This window comes from Mus caroli, unplaced genomic scaffold, assembly GCF_978045245.1.
Source record: "Mus caroli unplaced genomic scaffold, Mus_caroli_1 scaffold_14, whole genome shotgun sequence".
Classification (NCBI taxonomy): domain Eukaryota; kingdom Metazoa; phylum Chordata; class Mammalia; order Rodentia; family Muridae; genus Mus; species Mus caroli.
The window spans coordinates 107,832,453-107,852,825 of NW_028227269.1; the positions used below are offsets into that span (position 1 = coordinate 107,832,453).

The 20,373-nt window shown below is 48.6% G+C and overlaps 1 pseudogene; it reads left to right on the top strand.

Annotated features, from left to right (window-relative positions):
• LOC110306595 (large ribosomal subunit protein uL3 pseudogene) overlaps window positions 1-2,217 on the top strand; it is a 55,045-nt pseudogene extending 52,828 nt beyond the window's left edge.
• Window positions 2,218-20,373: the final 18,156 nt, after the last annotated feature.

The window sequence follows — 20,373 nt, forward strand, 5'->3', positions numbered from 1 at the left end:
CAGAACCAACCCCTATAATCTGATCTCAGTCTTTGTCCTGTGACGGGTGGAAAGCTGGGTCTTGTTAAGTTATCTGTTGGTCAAAGGATGTTAGATTATATTTAGAGGTGAATAAGGCATGGAAGTTTGGGGGACTAAAGGTAGTCTGAGATTATTGTAATTAGGCTCTGCACTTGCAACATTCCAACTTTCCCAAAGTTCTTCTCTTCAGTCAGTTGGCCTCTGCAGGCACAGCTTCTTTAGAATCCTTTGTTCATACATAAAACTGCTAACGTAGATTCATTTACCTAGTGACCTAGAGTGCTATGAGAGTTAATACTAGTAACTATTAAATAAAGCAACCTGTGTTCATATCAGCCAGGTTACTAAGGAATGTGGAAATACCTGGAAAAATAGCTGCTTTGGAAAGTGTTATATCCCGTGAATTTATTTAATTCAATAAACTCTGACATCGAAGAAAGACACTAGTGTTTTTGACGTAGCACTGACAGCAATACACTTGTGTGAATCCAGCTTTATAAAACCAATTGCTATGTAAAATCAGTCTACGCTAATAGATTCTGATGTGTATAAAAAGTGTCAATAAAGACAAAATTCTCCAATGTATAAAAATAAATTTAAAAAAACTGAGACAAATGAAAATATAAACAGCATGTCAAAATGAATGGAATATAGCAAAAATGCCTTAAGCAAATATGTGGTGATATATATATATATATATATATATATATATATACACACACACATATATATATATATTCATATACACATATACACATATACACATATAACATATACACATACACATACATATACATATAATCCAATGCTGCACCTCAAGGGCTTGGGAAAAAAAAAGAGCAAAAATTTAGAAAAGGAAAACAAAACAAAGCAAAGCAGAGTGGTTATAAACAGAAGATAGAAAGCCAAAGATGATAGATAGATAGATAGATAGATAGATAGATAGATAGATAGATAGATAGATGGCTTAGAGCTCATCCTTTGAAAAGATAAAACCCAGAGCCCAGAACTCTAGCTCCATCTGTGCCGTGTGGTGGCAGGATGTCTCACACGAGTCCTAAGGCTTCTTGCCTCTGAAGCCCAGCAGCCGGGATCGTGGGAAAATGAAGAACCTTCGCTAAGGATGATGCTTCCAAGCCTGTTCACCTCACAGCCTTTCTAGGCTGGCATGACCCACATCGTCAGGGAAGTCGACAGGCCAGGATCTAAGGTGAACAAGAAAGAAGTGTGGAAGCTGTGACCATTGTGGAAACTCTTTCCATGGTGGTTATACGCATTGTGGGCTACATAGAAACACCATAAGGCCTCTGGACCTTCAAGACTGTATTTGCTGAGCATATCAGTGGTGAGTATAAAAGATGTTTCTATAAGAACTGGCACACATCTGAGAAGAAGGCCTTCACCAAATACTGTAAGAAATGGCAGTTTGACACAGGCAAGTGACAGCTGGAGAAGGAATTCAACAGCGTGAGGAAATACTGCCAAGTCATCTGCATAATTGCCCACACTCAAATGAGCCTGCTTCCTCTGCGCCAGAAGGCACACTTGATGGAGATCCAGGTGAACGGGGGCACTGGGGCTAAGAAGCCTGACTGAGCTGAGAGAGGCTGCAACAGCAGGTTCCTGTGAGCCAGGTGTTGGGGCAAGATGGGATGATTGATGTCATCGGCATGACAAAAGGCAAAGGGGACAAAAGGGTGACCAGTCATTGGCATACAAAGAAACTGTCCCAAAAGACCCATCGAGGTCTGCACGAGGTCTGCCTGTATTGGGACCTGGCACCCTGCCCATGTAGCCTTCTCTGTGGCTCGAGCTGAGCACAAAGGCTACCATTACCTAAAAGAGATTAACAAGAAGATTTACAAGATTGGTCAAGGCTACCTCATCAAGGGTGGTCAACTCATCAAGAACAACACATCTCCTGACTATGACCTGTCTGACAAGAGCATCAACCCACCGGGGGGCTTTGTCCATTATGGTGAGGTGACCAATGATTTCCTCATGTTCAAAGGCTGCATTCATACCATCCATACGTACTTGCTGACCCAGACCAAATGTCAGACTGTGCAGAAGATGGTTCTGAAGCTCACTGACAGCACCTGCAAGTTTGGCCATGGTCATTTCCAGACCAAGGAGGAGAAGAGCGCATTCATGGGACCTCTCAAGAAAGATCGAATTGCCAAGGAAGGTGCTTGATACCAGGAGCGCTCTGCCCAGAAGAGCAGAAAGGCAGATCTCGGTGCACAGTTCTCAGTCCTTCCTTCTCCACCTCTTCTGGAAGGTTGGAGAGGAAAAAGAAGACCTCCAGAGGAGCTGTGAATGCTGGGCCACACAACTGCAAAGCAGATGCCGTGTTGTAGTCCTGGAGCTTAGGAGGTGATGGCAGGAGGATTATTGTGAGTTTAGGGCCAGCTTGAGCTACATAGTGAGTATCAGATCTGCCAGGGACACACACACACACACACACACACACACACACACACACAGGCTTCCACTGGGGGATGTTGCTCAATGGCAGCCACTTAATTGGCATGACTAGGATGTTAGGTTCAATCTTTGGTATTAAAAAGGAGAAGGGAGAGGGGGAGAAAGGGAGGGGGAGGAGGAGGAGGAGAAGAGGGGAGGAGGAGGAGGAAGAGAGGAGGAAGAGGAGAAAACCATTGTCACTGGTGCTAGACAAGCCGAAGCAACTGCCCTTCCCGTGCTACCAGCAAAGCAGATGCCACAGCACAGGCACTTACGACAACCGTTTGCTGTTTGTTCCTGAAAGGTCAAGCAAATGCCGTTCACAAAGTGCAGTGTGTCTTCATAATAAGAAGCTCTCAACACACCATACAAATGACAGATGAAATGTATATCACCACAGAAAGTCCATACCAGACAGCCGTATAGAACATTATACGCAAAGGTGACAAGCATATATATAGCTTTTCCTCTGAGTTCAGGAATGAGACAGACAGACAGACACACGCACACGCACATGCACATGAACATGCACATGGACACACACACCCCTGGCCACTTCTGTGTTGGAGGCTCTGGTCAAAGCAATTAAATAAGAAAAAAGATATGAAAATCAGAAAGGAAGATATCAAATCTTGTCTTTTTGCATATAACATGATTCAGTATATATTTTTTTTAAAAAACCACTAATGACTACCCAAAAAGGCCATAACTAATTAACATTTTAAAATATGGTAGAAAATTAATACATGAAAATCAGAAACTACCAGTACACAACAGCTATTTGAAGACAAATCAAAAAAGAAAAAAGCAATCCTACTTCAGTAGCTACAAAAATGAAATGAATTTAACCAAGGATGTAAAGCGCCTGAACAATAAGCTGCATAAAACATTGATGGGAGATAAGTCCAGGAGACAGGTAAATAAACAGAAAGATAGCCCATATTCATGGAAGGGAAACTAATTTCGTTTAAAATGTCCATAATGTCAGAAGAGACAGCTACAGATCTCATTAATGTCTACCAAACCCGCAATATTACTCTCCATATAAGTAGGAAGGACAATCCTGACATTTGAATGGAGCCATACAAGTCTCTGGATAACTAAAGAACCCTGAGCCTGAGCTAGGAGCATCACAGTGGATTCAAACTCTCTGACATAGCTGTAGCTACCAAGACACAACACACTGATCAATGCAGATCAATGCAACCTGTTAGAGAGTCCCCAAACAGACGTGTGCATCTGCGCCTGGCTGGCAGAGAAGCCAGGGACACGGGAGGGGGAAGACTCACATGTAGAAAACAAAACTGAGCTATTGCCTTATATTATTATATATAAAAAAAACAAACAAACAAACAAAAAAAACCAAAACAGTCTCCAAAGGGACTAAGGGGTCTGACATCGAACTGTAAAATTATTGTAAGGGATAAGTTTTTGTGATATGGGTCTTGGTTATGATGTTTTTGTATCACCTTCAAAGAGCAAATAACAAAGACAAAGCAAACAAAAACAAAACAAACAAACAGAAATCACAGGGCTTCGTCAAGCAGAAAACAGAAGAAAACGCTTTTAAATTATACAAAACAAAACCTTAATCTATGTAATAAAGCTGGTAGAAGGATCCTGGGCAGCCCTATCTTCTTGGAAACAACACAAGTCACCTCTGGGTGATTTGTCCCCTCCCTGGCTGATGGACTGCTTATTGCTTAGAGGGGTGATTAAAAGCCATGGCCATCTTGCTGAGCTGAGCCAGGTCCAAGAATTGGAAGTTCTGGGGATTCTGGTAAGGGACACTGGGACCTGCTGACAGACAGACAGACAGACAGACAGACAGACAGAGAATGAAAGTGGGGATAAAGAGAGAGTGGGGAGAGAGTATGTGGGGAGAGAGAGAGAGAGAGAGAGAGAGAGAGAGAGAGAGAGAGAGAGAGAGAGAGAGAGAGAGAGAGAGAGAAGCAGCAACACAGGCAGGCAGGCAGAACATTTGAGCAAACAGTGTCCAGCCTGCGCTTGGCTGCTGTGTCTTTTAGGTTTGGGATGAGGACCACAGAGCAGGAAGGCTGGGGACGCCAGGGGGCAGCCATGTCAGGGTCTAGAACAGGCATGCTGGAGTAGACAAGCCCCCAGTGCACACTGAAGGGCAGGTGCAGATACCCAGGCCAGCTCTGGCAAGTGGGAAGTGGGCAGTGATGTTTTGTACCACCTGCAGTGTCCAGGCCAGATGCTGGGGTCCTGAGGGGGCATCTGGGGTGGAGGAATAACATTACAGTCATGGCATTTAGAGGCACGGTTGGATTTAGCAGTCCCAGGGCCACCAAAACACAATGCTCTGCTGGGATGTGGACAGCTCCAGCCTGCCCTCCCTTCATTACCACAGGCTTACGGGGTGTGTGGACATGTCCTCCAGCGAAGGAGGGCCAGCTCTGCCCCAGGACTGTTGGGTTGGAGCCCAGGGACACTTTCCCAGGCTGACCCGGAGGCCTGGGGCTCTGTGGGCGGCAGCAGTGACCCCAGCTCACCCTGGGGAGGGGGGTAGTCACGTCTCCTGTCTGGCCCAGTCGCTCTCCTTGGTGGCTATAATTGGCAGGACCACAAGGAGGGTTTTGTTGACCCCTCTGCAAGGGCAGCACACGGTGGGGGGGCCGCCCCTTTCATCTCTCAGGCCCCCAATTACCCCTTTCTCTGGCCTGAATCAAGATGCTTTTAAATAGTACCAGTCAAGGCCTTGAGGGTTGAAGTGCTGGGGGAACACGGGGCCCCTGCAGCTGCTCACAAAGCAAAGAGGGTGTACTCCTGGACCTGGGAAGAAAGAGACTCAATTGGGGTTCAAAATTAGATTCTTGCTCCAAGATGTCCCTGCCCTGTTACCCAGCCTGGGGACACTAAAGTATGACCCCACTGCAACCCTTGTGGCCCTTCCCTCAGGGGTCTACATGAGTGTACCCTGAAAAAGACAGCTCAGACAGTGGGCAATGGGTATCAGCTTCCAAGGCTTGCCCACTATCCCCCAAGTGCCCATGCCAGTAGTGACTTTCCTTCCTTTCACCCTTCCCCTAACAGACCCCTTCGTGACCTTTCAAAACCAGCTCACACAAGGGGAGGGGCTTCTATCTAGCTGTCATTGTTCCGTGGGCCATACTAGACATCCACCATCATGCCTAGACACTTGGGAATCATAGGAATGCTTGCTTTGAGCCCTTGACCCTAGTACCAACAGCCGGAACTGGGAGAAAGAAGGAGTTGAGAAGATGCCCCTCAATCTAATTTAAACCTGTTCCCAGCCTCAGTCTTTCCTCCTTTGACTGAGCTCTCTATGCCTGGTCCCATTGCTTGAGCCAGCCAGGAGCCACCAATTTCAGTGTATGCTCTGCAGCCTCTGCCATCTGGGACACGGGCCTTTTTCTGAGTCTCACATAGATGACTGCTCCAGACCTCGGCATGCGGTCTCCACACTCTGTACCTAGACATGACCCTCTGTCGTGAAGGACAGTCTAAAGCCACAGGTGTTGGTGTCGATGTCCCCTCCCCTCATCCTGGGGTGTGCTGGTTAAACTTGATGGGTTTTATGTTTTGTGTGTTTTGTTAACTTGTCACAAGTCAGACTCATCTGGGAAGAGGAAACTTCAGTAGAGAAAAATAGTTTCACAAGAATGCCCTGTAAGCAAGTCTATGGGACATTTTCTAGGTTAACAGCTGCTTCGAGAGATGCCAGCCTACTGTGTGTGGGGCTAACCCTGGGTGGGTGGTCCTGGGTTGTAGAATAAATGAGAGCTGAGTGAGCCATGTGGACCATCCAGTAAGCAGCACTCCCCCATGGTCTCCACTTCCATTCCCACCTCCAGGTTCCTGCCTTGGGTTCCTGCCCTGACGCCCCTCAGTGATGAGCTGTTATAAGCTGCTTTTGGTCAGAATGTTGATCGCAGCAATAAAAAGCAAACTATCATAGGGGGCTGAGCACAACTGTCATTTTCATCACACCGCATTGTCCCCATTCACATGCTCCACCAGGCCGGGCCTTGGTTTGCCTCTAAAGGGTGACCACTCTAACCCCACCTCATCCTGGCTTTCTACCTTTCCTGCTCACACCAGTCCTGGCTTCTCTCTGCATGTACTCTAAGCCTGATACTGTATTGTGAGACTAACAGGACCCTTCAGAGCTTGAGTGGCTGTGACCCAGGGACTTAGGGTGCTGGGAACTCGGTGATCTCCAAATGTCAACTTGATGTCATTCTTCTCAAGTTTACAATCACACTGTTGAAGATACAGGAAGTGGTACCCATGGGAAGAGGCAAAGTCAAAGCAGGCTCTACCAGGGAAATTTCATTTGAGGAAAGTGAGATTCTCCCAAGAAAGGAAAGGCATGTTTGTGTGGGGTGTTATAGGATTTATGGCAGAAACTGGACAAAGACAGAAATAATTTCTGTTGAGATTCGCTAGGCTCTGGGCTATGATGGGCTGACACAGTGGAAGGCCCTCATGTTCTGTGTGAGTTCCCCTGACCAAACCAACCACGCTGTTTATACACCATCCATCCAGTCAGGGGTTGAAGCCCCTGACCTGTGCTTGTTACCTGTTGACCTTGACTCTGTTTCATCCCACGAGCCTGTTAGTTATCAAACTTGCCTGTGGCTTGCTGGCTGCTAATGAGACTAAGCTTTCACGCTTACAGGATCAGCTTGTAAGTTTTCGCATGTTGGAGAGCTAACTATCCCAGCTGCCCACGCTCTTCCTTCATTACAGAAGCATCTAGCTCCTTCTCTCAGAGGCGATCGTGGTGGTGGCTTTCAGAAACAGGCAGGAGCTTGTTAGAGGTCATTCTTACCCACAACAAAAAAAAATCTGTTCCAATTAGCTGCATCAGAAGCAAGAATGTGGAGTAGGGCAACTGCGTCCTGCGTCTGTTCCCAGGACTTTGTAGCAGTTAGCAACTGTCCTCACTGTGGGGAAATCAAGGCAGGAACTTGAAGCAGCTAAGGCGCATTCACAGTCAGGAGCAGAGAGAAATGGCCTATCCATTCTCAGCATCCATGCCAGGACCCCAAGCCCTGAGAAGGCTGTGGCTTACATTGGGCAGGCCATCCTAGTTCCATTATGACAATCCTCCACAGACATATCCGGAAACCAGCCTGACCCAGATAAGCACTCGCTGAGACCGCCTTCCATGGTGGCTCTGGCGTCAAGTTGAAAGTGAACACTGTGGCAGGATCTGTGGTTGCCGGCCAGTGGACAGGGCTGAGACTTGAGGGAAGTATTTGTCTGCCCCTTCCTCTTCCCTCTATCAACTTCCAATTTGCTGCTCCTATCCATCTCTCTTCTCACATCCACACACCGTTCTGTCCTTCCATACACTCATTTCCCATATACGTCATTCCTCTGCCTACTGTCCTGTCCTTCCATCCATCACCCCTGCTTTCATCCTTCCATTCTTCCCTTCATTAACTTCATCTTCCCTCCTCTTATCTGTCCATCCATCCTGTCACCTCCCATCCATCATCTTGTCTCCTTCTATCCATCCTTCCATCATCATAATAATCATGGCAAGATAAAAAAGGGACCATTTCATCTTCCATCTACCCACGCTCCTGCCCCTGCCCCTTTTATCTTTTCCTCCACTCTTTTTTCCTTCTATCCATCTCCCCATTTATCTGTCTTCCTCTTTTTCTTGCATCCGTATCTTTAGCCACTCATTAGTCCGTCTGTTTATGCATCCACCCCTTTCCATCTTCTTAGCAGCACTCACTCACTCACACTTCCTTATGCGAAGCCCAGGGAACTGAAAGTGAGTGAACACTTCCCCTTGAGAAGAGCCTGTCATATTCCATGGGAGACCTCAATTAAATACAGAATCCAAGGATAAGGAGTGGGGGCGAGTGGGTGAATCGTGCAGGACGCCAGAGAAGAACTGCAGAGCCACCCAAGTGAGGGGCCCGTCCTGGAGGAGAGTTGATAACACCCAGCTTTCCTCCTGCAATCTAAAGGCTGAGGATCTGAGCCATCCTCTGCCCCACCCCCTACCCTAGCATCTTCCTGATCTGTCTCAGCCAGAAAGCCACCTTCTCTTCGCAATTTAATTCCTGTTCCTATCACGCCACGGTTTTCCTAGACTCAGAGACAAAGATAAAGATATCATAATAACTGTAGCAAGACAAAAAATAATAAGCCCCGGTGCTGAGGAAAAAAAATGGGATGCTGTCGCTTACGTCTGGATAATTGTAAGATTTATCTTCTCGCGCCCATCGCCCCTTCTCTATTTCATTTATAGTGGATTTTTAATAAAAAAAGTTGATAAAAATCAAAGCAACATAATCAAAATAGAAAAGTCTGACATTTATAGATGTTGTTTATTACTTTAGCGTTTTAAAGTATTAAAAAAGCACACCCAAATTAGTTTCTTATCAAATGTCAAATTTTCATCAAGTTTGTGCCTACAAACTATTTAAACTTTGTTCTTTGGAAGGAAGTCGAGCATCTTGGGGAGAATGTGGAGGCGCCTCCCCGAAGACTTAGCGAGGATGCTTTTGCTCATCATTCGCCACTAAAAATATTAACTTGTCATGTTGTTGTCTTCATAATGAGCCTTGGGAGGGACTTGGTTCTGGTGTTGGTTTCCCTGAGCACAGTTAGAGCTGTTGCTGGTTTCCGTAGCCCAAACCCTGTAACATTGGCCTTGAATGTGTGGTATCAAGCTTGAAGGCTGTGCAAAATGTGGTTCAGTCGCACCCCCCAGAAAGGGGCCAAGGGCAGGGGTACAGGCTGGAGTCTGGGGAACAGGAGCAGAAACGAGTTCAAAGCAATTTTGCAAGGAAAGTGGCCCCTGGGATGCCAGGGGAAGCCTCGTGAAGACAGGACAGATTTCTAGCGTGCAGAGAGAGGTGAGTGTGTCGGGCCCTGATAAACCCAAGGCTGCCATTTGTAGAAGTGACTGTTCAGAACAGAGGCAGGGGAGGCAGAAAAGGTAAATCCAAGAGCATTCTACAGAAGGCTAGCCACAACCTGGGCCAAGTCATTGTCCCTTGACACTTAGCTTCCCATTGGCTGGTTTGTCCTCAGCCCATTTCTCATCTACCAAGGGGGGAAAAATGAACCCCCCTGCCCACAGGTGCACCAGCACCAAATACTCCTCTTCACCACCTCTGAGGTCCTCTCTATCTTAGAGATCCTACACCTCTGTGGCTGAGCCATGACTCTGCCCCTAAAGGGGTCTTTCTCCCCACAAGCACCATCTGGGGCAGACGCAAGGCCTCTGGCTGTGGGGGAGGGTGAGGAACCAAAACCTCTGATTGGAGGGCAGAAATAGAGCCCCTCCGTCAGGGGAGACAGAGCATGCCTTCTGATTGGAGGGCAGAAGTAGACCCCCTCATGGGTGCCGGGCCAGACAGAGATTGCCCTGTGGTAGACAGGGAGAAGCCTCCATGGACTGGGCTGTGGTTTCTGATTCTTCCCCATGCACACTCGCTTTTGGTTCCACGGCCCTAGGAAAGGGCCTCAGATGTAGGTCAGTTGGTTCTCTGGAGCTTTGGCTCTAGGGGACGCTGAGCATCGCATCAGTGCTGGTGGCTGGAAGAGAGGGGAGGCAGAGATGCCAAGAGATGTGGCATTTGTGGATGATTAGAAGGAAGAAGCCATCGCTGCTCATTTTGGAAAAAAAAAAAAATCTCTGCCAACAGCCATCAGGGAAACTGCTTCCTGTGAAAGTCACATGACTGAGACTGGCGCGAAGAAGAACCTCAAACCCTGGGAAAGATATTCAAAGATGGGAGAGCTCTGTGCCCCTTGTAAGTAGCCAGCAGAGCCTTAACCCTGTCACATAGCAGAGGGGACCACATGGTGACAGAGAGGACAAGAGGCACCCAGATCCCTTCTATGAAATCTACTCTGATGAATTTTCCTCCAGGTGACTAAGTAACCACTCCTAAGGACAACCCTAGGGCCAAACTGTTTCTGCGCATTACATACACCTCCCTACACAGTCGAGTTGGGGACTCAGTTTCCAACTGTGAACCCAAAGCTCACACTAAGACCAAGGCTATGATGATGTCCCATCCATAGACCCCAGCCGCTCTCTCCGCTGGCTCCAGGCTGTCTTCACCATATCTGGAATGGAATTCCACCATCCCCCTACCACTGCCGCCCTTGCATCAGTCATAAATCAAAGCCTCCGCACTGCTTAAAACTGCCCAGATCAAACCTAAAAACGCCACTGGGAATCAAAGGCAGTTCTCTCCATATGGAACATTCTGCTCAGATCCGGTCTTCCTTGCTAAGACCTAGGGATTATCAAGATGGGGGTAGGGTGGGAGCCATGGACAGAAGTCCAAGAACTGGGGAGGGTGGAGGTGGGGTGAAGGAAGTCTTTCGAAGTGTGAGGAGACAGAGTGCAGGCCTGTGTCTTCTTTTACTACCCTAAAGGTCCTTCCGGCCTTGGTCAGGCCAAAGGTCTGGAGCCGTGTGTCTGTGTCCTTGCTGCTCAGGGCAAGGTGAGGTCCCTGGGAACCAGGCCCTGAGTCTCCAGAGGAGGTGCTTCAGTCTGGGCACCCAGTGTCCTTCTTTGAAGACGGTTTCTCTTTTTAGGCCTCTCCAGCCTGAGTGCCCACTGAGGCTATTTTCAGCCATTCATCACAGAGCCTCTGACCCTCGTGAAACACCCAATTAAAATTTTCACTGGCAGGAACCAAACACTCATCCCCGGAGCACCCAGGTTTCCTGACGATTCCAGATGCCCGACTATGCAACCTCCCGGAGGCCTTTGCCAAAGAGCCTGGGAGCCGGTTTCTGACAGTTTCACAGAAAATTCCAAAACCCCTGAGGACATGACTATTCCCTTGAGGACATGCAGTGCCACAGAGGCCTACTACTGTCCACCAGCAACAACTCAGTCATGCCAGAGCTTTGCTCTCAGTTGGGGATATGGGGCCAGGGAAAGTTAGGTGGCCCTCTGCCTTCTGAGCACTATATGAGCATCTACAATATAGGTGCTGCCTGGCTCTGCCTGGAATAGGGTGGGATACAAGCTCCAGGGCTTGCTCGCTGATCCCTGGCTCCAGAGGAAGGTTCCTCACAGAGCTGCAGGTACTACAGCCTCAGAAGGCCTTGGCCCTCTAGCCAACATCCAACCTTGCCTACCATACTCATGTGTTAGCATTACAGCATGGCCTCCAGCTGTGGGACCCCCCCCCCCTGAATGGGCTGGGGAACTGGTTCAATGGGTTCCAATCCCTCTACCTGAAAGACTTCAAGTCCGTGAGTTCAGCTGCAGGTCAGCTGGAGAAGAGAAAGGGAGAAGAGAGACAGAAGGCTGTCTTCTGTTGGTACTGTGGAGTACTACACAGCGAAGAAAAGGATGAGTCACTGGTTGGCAGAGGACTCTCAAGGCTGATGGCAGAGTTAAGGAACCCGGGTACAAGCATGCACTTCCCACGGGGCCATTCCCATGTGCCGAAACTATCTGCCACTCAGATTCATGGGCCGGAAACTGAATCATCTGTCGGTGCAATGTCTGAAAGCTTTGAGTTATTGTCCTTAGGCAAGATGCAGGTGGTTAGCAAGGCATGGCTTCCTGCCAGCAATGGAGTTGTCCCCTCCGTGGGAGCGAAAAGGCCTTTGTCAGAGGAATGTCTGTGCTTTGGATTCTGGAGCCTCCTGAACTGTGAGGAGCAAATAAATCTCTTGTCTTTTGTAAGACCACAGTGCAGGCTGGACTAAGGTGCTGTCTGTGGGGGCTGATGGTTAGCTCTGTGGTTAGCCTCGAGTGGTTGTCACCTCGGGTCGGCACAGAACCTTCCTTGATATCGGAAATGCCCTGGCATTACGGGTCTTGTGGTGCTAGCCCATGATCCTAGCATGCTGGAGGCTGAGGCAGAAAGGCTAAGAGTTCAAGTCCAGCCTAGGCTACCTGAGCGCACCTTCCTCAAACAACAAAATAAAGCCCTGGGGGCTTGGGTATATGAAATTCATGGAGCTGGGTGCTTAAGAAACCTGTAATTATATCTTATACCTCATTTGTAAAATGTTGTTAAAATGTTTATCTTAGGCAGCCTACAAAGCCCACAGAACAACACTGAGGCCCTGTCACTTTCCCTGCGTCCTCCCGTAGTCACCCTGGCACCATCCCCAAGTTCCACCAAAACAGGCCTTTCTCCTCAGTGCTGGAACCAGCATCCTACAGAGAGTGTTTCAAATCTTCTAAATCAGGAGGTCTTGGTTAAGGAAGCTGACCTCATGCTCTAGGAGATGGTCCCACACCCACGTACATGCAAGCAACACAGAGTGGACCCTGTGATTTACAAACACTGCGCAGGCTGCTCCAAGAGGAAAGCGATAGGGGATAGAGGGAAGTTCAGAAGGGAGAGAACGGATAGTGGATTTGACCAAAATATATTATACAAATGGATATATTTCTTTTTAAGAGTGTAAAAAGACTGTTTCACAGTCTGCCTTACATCACAGCTTATATCAGCTACCACAGGGGTGGGAGTGGGTTGAGGAAGCCACCTCATGGTATCCGCTTTACAGAAGGCCAGAAGGAGCCATGGGGAACCCTTCCTTGAAGATCAGGGAGTCCTCCCCACGAGGGTTTACACACACTCTGCCGTGTCTGACTGACCTGGGGCTCCAGCCCTGTCCCTCATGTCTGGACACCACTCCTAACCATGACTTCACTCCTGAGATGAGGGTTAGAACTAGGGCCTTGCTGTCACAGTGGGAATGTGGTGCCACGCTGGCAAACTTGAAGGATGGGGCTCTCCTAAGGAGGGAAGTCTTCCTTCTCTCCAGAGCAGTACATCTCCCCAGAACTTGGCCCGGGGCCCCAAAGTGATGGACAGCTTGAAGGAAGATGGTTCCAGATGGCTGAAGTAATGTTTATTGTATACGTGCCATAGATACTGTCCTGTGCTCAATTAGCCACTAGGGCAGTGAGGAAAATCAGGAGGCCAGAGCCCCTCTGCGTCCAGGTTGGCCGCGTGCCCAGAGACAGCTTTGCTTTGAGAAGGAGAACCATCAAGCCCCTCTCGGCTGAGGCCTGGGGCCCACTTTCTCCCACGTGTACGTTATAGGAGCAAACCCACACATTCTCAGGACCCTGGGTTGCTCCCCTCAAGGAGGTAACAGTGGAGGGAGACATTCCAGATGACTTTCAGCCATTTGTTTTGCTGTGAACTATGAGAACAAGACAGCCTGCGGGGGGTGGGGGGGGTGCTGGAGGCCTTTCTCCTTTCTTTCCTTTAGTCAGGGAAATTGAGACCCAGGAGAGGGAGACGTGTAATGTTAAAGTCAGAAGAGCCTGGTAACCTCAGCTGGCCCTAAGCACTGAGACCCAAGACTCTCAATCAAGGTCTAGGGCCTGAGGTACCACACCCTGCTGCATTTTCTAAGATGGAAACCCACCCTTCACCAGACAGTCCCATCCGATTCTCAGATGTCATCTCCAGGTGACAGAAGGACCTCAGTTGTGCTAGCTCCGCTCCCTTTCCTGAGGCCCCTCCCAGAGTAACTCTCCAGAGAAACGCCTTCTGCCTTCTCCACCACACCTTCTCCAAACAGACCCCAGAGAGAGAGATGGTTTAAATTCTTTGGTCCAACGGCACCAGCATCCCACAAGCTGACAACTTCCAGGACTGGCAGGCAGCCTTTGGACGTCCTTGCTCACCTCCCTTGAAGGCTGGGTGTGGACCCTCAGGGATCCCACGGTAGGAGGCAGGCAACTCACGGACCCACGTGCTGACAGTAAGGCTGGTTCTCGTAAAATGAGGTCATCTTCAAACCAAATTCGAGATTAGCTGGGAAGCACATCGTGGCTTTAAAGCGGTTATGAGCTCTTATTAGATTATATACATCCTGCCAGCTGTTCTCAGAACAATCGCCGTCAGAGCTTATGTAACGGATCGTGTCAGTAACCACGGCCAGACTCACGCCCTCCCTAACCAGTCCCACATGGCAAATGTACACACTCTGTTAATGTGAGCTGACGCCTATGGAGTCCTTTCTCTGGCCCAGGCACCAGCCGTGGTCCAAGGCCAGTGTTCACTCATGTCACCCCTACAGCACCTCAAGGGAGGCATTGCCAGGGTCCCTGTTCTATTATCATTCTCTGTGAGTGTGCATGCACGTGCATGTGCATACACACACGATCTCATGTGCACACACGCGCACACGCACAGTGCACAATCACAGGGCGTGAGTTGCTGATAGATCATCTAAAAGTACAGGGTTGCCATTGCAGAGAAATTTGTATAGGGATTTGCTAATCTGATTATTTGTTTCCGAGAAGAACTTCAGGAAAGATGCACACAAGGTCACCAGATCAAGGGTCCTTCAGACAATGGCCCACCCCTTCCCTCTCTTGGCTATTTCTAGAACAGCCAAGATCCTGTCTGGTCCTGACCCTATTCTCTGCCACCTCTACTCTTCTTTTCAAGCACAATGCCTCAGCTAAAGTGTTACCTACCATATTCATTATGTTTCTGGTTGGCTGGATAAAATATTTGTCAAATGCAACATAAAGAAGGGACGGTCTCTTTCGGCTCATGCGTTGAGCCCTTCGAGGTGAGGCAGGTACAATGACAGGAGCAGGAGGCAGCAGGCCACGATGCAGCACCCACAGTCAGGAGGCAGAGGAAATGGGTGCTGGTGCTAGGTCCTCCTCCTCTTTCTTCAATCCAGGAACCCTGCTCATGGAACTGTGTTACCCACATTTAGGGAGTAAAGATGCTGGGAGGCCTCCCCCCTCAATTAATCCAATCTGGAAAACTCCTTAATTCCTTACAGGGGTGCCCAGAGCTTTGTTTCCATGGTGATTCTAAACCCTGTCAACTGACACTAAAGATCAAACATCGTAATTCCTCAGAAAGATGTGCCTGTCTATGCGTTGTTAACTCTTTAAAAGTGGTTCCCGCACTGCTTCTTTTCAGTCTCCTACTAGCAGCATCCATCGGTGTCTGAGTTGGCCTGGCTTATTTCATCCTTGACTTTCACGCATTCCTAAATGATAAGCTTCCAGAACATGTCACTGCCATAGTTCCAGTGCCCTGCTTAGTGATGGCATAGGGTAAGCTAGTAATACAGTTAGTGAACGAGGCCGGGGACTGTGGTTATGCCTGACCTGAAGCTGGGCTCAAAAGGACCAACCTTGAAGTTCTATCTCTGAGCTTCCTGGAATCCAAGGTGAAGAAGAACAGCCAGTCGGGGATCATGGCTAATTTTCTTTTTCTGAGACTAATGGTCACGTCTCCTGTAAGTTATCTTTAAGATGCACCATCCCGTGTCATCAGCCTCCTGTTCCAGAACTTCCTCATGGTAAGTACATTCCTGTTGGATGCTGAGACCAAGAAGTTCATCCTTTGGATGACCCTGCCAGCATTGAAGGAAGAGATCCATGGGGAGAGAGACAACTTCGGCAACTACTCTGGTTTGAGCCTGAGCTGAGCTGCAACTTCTGAGGTGCAGCACACTACCCAGGGACAGGGAACATTCCAGCTGTCCCTGAGGCAGAAGTGAGTGGGTTTTTTTGCAGATGGTTTCCATGCACCCACAGACCCCCCGTGCGTCAAGTTCACTGGTAAGCTCTACAGGTGTCAGCCTTAATGTGCTGCAGGGGTCAGTCTGCTGAGATGGCAGATAACCTTTCCCCTGAGACAGTGGCAGAGAAAGTCGGTCGATACAACTCACAAGAAATCAGGAATTTCTCTTAACAGCTTTTTCCTTCAGGTGGTGAAAGCGTCTGACAGGGTCTGCCGTGTCTTGGCCCCGTCAATCAAACCCACCTGCCTGGAGCAAGATATCAAGCAAGGGCAGACAGTTTCCACACCCACTGCTAGCCGAGGCCTTTGTGTTGCTTGCCCTCAGCTTTTCCTGTATTTTTTAAATGATTTTATCTAAGTATCTGTTTGTTTGTCTGTCTGTCTATCATCTATCTATCTCCTCTGTCTCCGTCACTCTGTCTGTCTCTGTCTCTGTCTGTCTCTCTCTCTCTCTCTCTGTGTGTGTAGTTTGCTACATGTTCATGTGTACTGAGGCCTCTGCATATACATGCATGTGGAGGTCAGAGGTCAGTATCTGCTATCTTCCTTTATTGGTCCCCATTTTATTAATTTGTGAAGATTTGTTCTTTATGTGTATGAGCACTTTGCCTACATGTATATCTGCACTCCACATGTGTGCCTGGTGCCTTTGGAGGTCAGAGATGATGTTGGAACCCCTGGAACTGGAGCCACCATGTGGGTGCTAGCACCAGAGCCCAGCTCTTCTGCAATAGTAGCAAGCTGTCCTAACCACTGAGCCATCGTTCCCGGCATTTCCTATCTTGTCATTTGAGAGAGGGTGTCTGTCTCATTGAGCCTAGATTTCTCCAGTTCCAGTGTCTGGACAGCAAGTTCCCCTGTCCCCTCTGGCCTCCCAGACACACACTGTCCCATCTGGCCTTTATGTGGGTGCTCACTTGTCCTGATGCTCGCATAGCTAGCACTTCATTCATTTAGCCATTTTCTCAACTCCATCATGGCTCTTTAAACAACGCCAAAGTACACAGGGATCAGCAATTAGAGATGGCCTCCAGTCCCACTGAGGACAAAAATGACAGCAGAGTCAGACACTGGAAAACCTCCAGTCAATGTGAATAAGATTGGCCCCAGGTGCTGCCCTTTCTACAAGAGGGGGCACCGCATGGGAGAGCGAGTCCACCTGCAGACATCTCCTAACATCCCAATAACACTTGGACCAGGAGGCAGGTGTTAATTTACACCCTTAACTCAAAAGATTGAAGTCAGGCGAGTGAATAAAAATGGAGAATAATTAATTAGAAGGGAATATAAAAAGTTCAGAAATGTTCTCGCCTTGGTAAAAGGCTCTAGGGGGGGAATTGGCATCTAAGAGATAATGAAACCTCATCTCATTTCTAATCCGAGCAGTGGCCACTGAGCGCATCAAATGGAATAAAAAAAAAATAGAAATTGACAACGGCTCTAAAATTGCTTATTGATGAAATCACAGAATTATGTGATAGAAAAATCAATTAAGTAACAAGAGGTGAGGCCCCTGTAGGAGGGAGAAGCTTGGAAATTAACAAAGGAAATTGACTTGGGTGGTGAGAAAAAGGTTAGAGCTTATCTTGCCACAGGAAAAGTAAAAATAGAAGGGCTACTTGGAAAAGCTGTATTATTAAATAAAACGTAGGACGGAAGAGGGGCTTGAAAGTTGTCCTCACCAGGGGAAGGCGGCGTCTCAAAATAGAACTGGACACCATGTGCCTGCTCCAGCTCAAGTGCCAAATCTGAAACTCATGGAGAAAATCAACAGGACGGGAGACTCTGAGCCCATGTTGATGTCTTTCAGCTGGGGAAACTGAGGCTCAGGGGGACAGCCCTGTGAAGGATATCAAGCTTGCTCTTCCTTCCTCCCTTCTACTGAGAAGGGAAGACAGAAAAAGAGACAGAGGCAGAGAGACATACATACATAGAAAAGGAAGGAGGGAGAGAAGGAGAGAGAGAGAGGAGAGAGAGGCAGAAGAGACAGAGACAGACATACACACACATAGGGAGGGAGGGGAAGAGAGAGAGAGAGAGAGAGAGAGAGAGAGAGAGAGAGGATTCAGGGTCAGACAGACAGACAGACAGACACAGAGAGGAAGAGATAAAGAGTTAGACACAAAGTCAAACATGGAGACAGAATGGTAAAGGCAGAGAGGGAGAGACGAAGACGCACAGTGAGAAACAAAGCTCAAGAGACAGGACAGACTAGATGGTGACCTGATGGACCAACCAGACTGGATGGAAGGTGCTTAGGATGTCAGTGAAGCCCATGAGGGTTTTCCCAGAGTAGATCAGCTTCTGAGGGCTCGGACCTAAGGAGTCACGGAATCCATCGATGGATTCTAATTTGAGCCAGCCATTGAGAATTAAAGGTCATGGACCTGTGGAAGGTGCAGCCTGGGTTGAAAGAGCAGGTCACTTGGGGCATATCCCATTACTGTCCTGCTTCCTGGCCACCATGAGGTGTAAGCTATCCCCCACATACACCTGTTGCCATGAGGCTCTGACTTCTAAGCCAATCAGCAGAACCTAGGGACTGTGGGTTACTCCAAAACCATGAGCTGAAGTCATTCCCTCTTAAGAGAGTGTCTGGTTCTTTGGTCATGTCTCTGCAGACCTCATTCCTATGCTAGGTAAATTGATACCCACGGCAGGGGTGGGGGTGGGGGGATGGGGCTCCATTCTTTAGCAGTAGGATGGCCCACACACTCAAATGGAAGATGGCACTCCCCTCTCAAAGGACAGAGAGAGAGAGAGAGAGAGAGAGAGAGAGAGAGAGAGAGAGAGAGAACAAGCTGCCAAGTCCTGTGGCCCAGACTTCACAGAGCAAAACCAAAGAAGTCTCTCTTTCCAGACCCTGAACATCCATCTCTCTTTCTTTCAGTGACAGCAAACAGCCCCACCCACTCTGCCTGGCTCAGAAGTGCACACAGGAAGCATTCCTGTGCACTCCCATGCCCACACCAACAAGCCTCATGGCTGGGGCTTGAATGGTCATTTGGGAATCTTACAGCTATCATCTAGTATTTGAAAAACAATGTCGCATTTATAAGGGACGTGAGCATCGGCGGAGCCGGGGTCTAGAACCAACCTCCCATGGACCCTGAACTGTGAACATCGCTGATCTTGAGTGAGCACGTGACAGCCTGTGGCAGGGCCCCTTTTCCCAGAGCCCCACGGCTGCCTGAACTCTGCTAGGCCCTCCCTCATGCTCTGGGGAAGCCCCTTCCTATGGAGATGCCTTGGCAGCTTTGATCTCTCAAGACCAGCCTCCTGCATGAACTAGCCCACTGCCCAGCACGGAGCAAACATGTCAGTTTGGCAGGGCAGATGTGTATTCAAATGTCAGTCAGGGTCCAGGGTGAGAGGTTGGTCTGCTGAGTCATAGGGCCCCTTCCTTTTCAGAGAACAGCCATATAGAAAGTTTCCGTGTGTGTACCCCAGCAATGGAAATGGGAAAGTTAACTGACCCAGGCTAGGCCCACAGGCCCTGACAGTGCTGCTCTGATTGACAGGGACACAGCTAGGCCAGAAGTGGCACTTGGCATGTCAGAGACAATATGTCCCTCCACGCTGTCCTTTCCAGGGTGAAAATTGGATCTTCTCACCAGGCGCTGCAAGCAATTTGTTCCCCTGCGGGGGCTGTGCCTCTAATGACATCAGCAGAGAAGGCCGCTCTGAGGCCCACTGCTGTGTCCAGAGAGCTGAGGCAGAGGCCACTCCCCAGATCCATGGATTGTGGCCAGAGTCCCTGAGGAGCCACAGCAGGCATGCTTTGGTGAGGAGTGAGTCGGCTTCCTGGGTTCAGCAAGCAGGCAGCTGCTGTTGAGTCAGGACACCATGGCAACTCCTGTGTCTGGACCTGGCACCTGAGAATTGCCCCCTACCCCCACCCCCACCCTAACACACACATCCAACTCTTACTAATACCTCTCAGGACCCAGCTATCGAATGTTTATAGTGATCAAATTCACTTTACAAAGATCTTTGTAGCCAGGCTATCGAAGGCTGATTAAAAGGCCATGTGAAAAGTCACTTGATAGTCCTAAATGTATTTCTCTCTCTCTCTCTCTCTCTCTCTCTCTCTCTCTCTCTCTCTCTCTGTGTGTGTATGTGTGTGTGTGTATGTGTGTGTGTGCATGTGTGTGTGTATGTATGTGTATGTATGCGTGTGTGTGTGTATGCATGTGTGTGTATGTGTGTGTGTGTACATACATTTATAGAGGTCAGAAGATAACCTTTTATAGTTGATTCTTATCCTATCATTTGAATCCCAAAGATCAAATTCAGGTCACCAGGTGATACCTTTAGCTCCTGAGCCATCTCACTGGCCTACAAATGCGTTTTCAACTGAGCGTATTCCTTA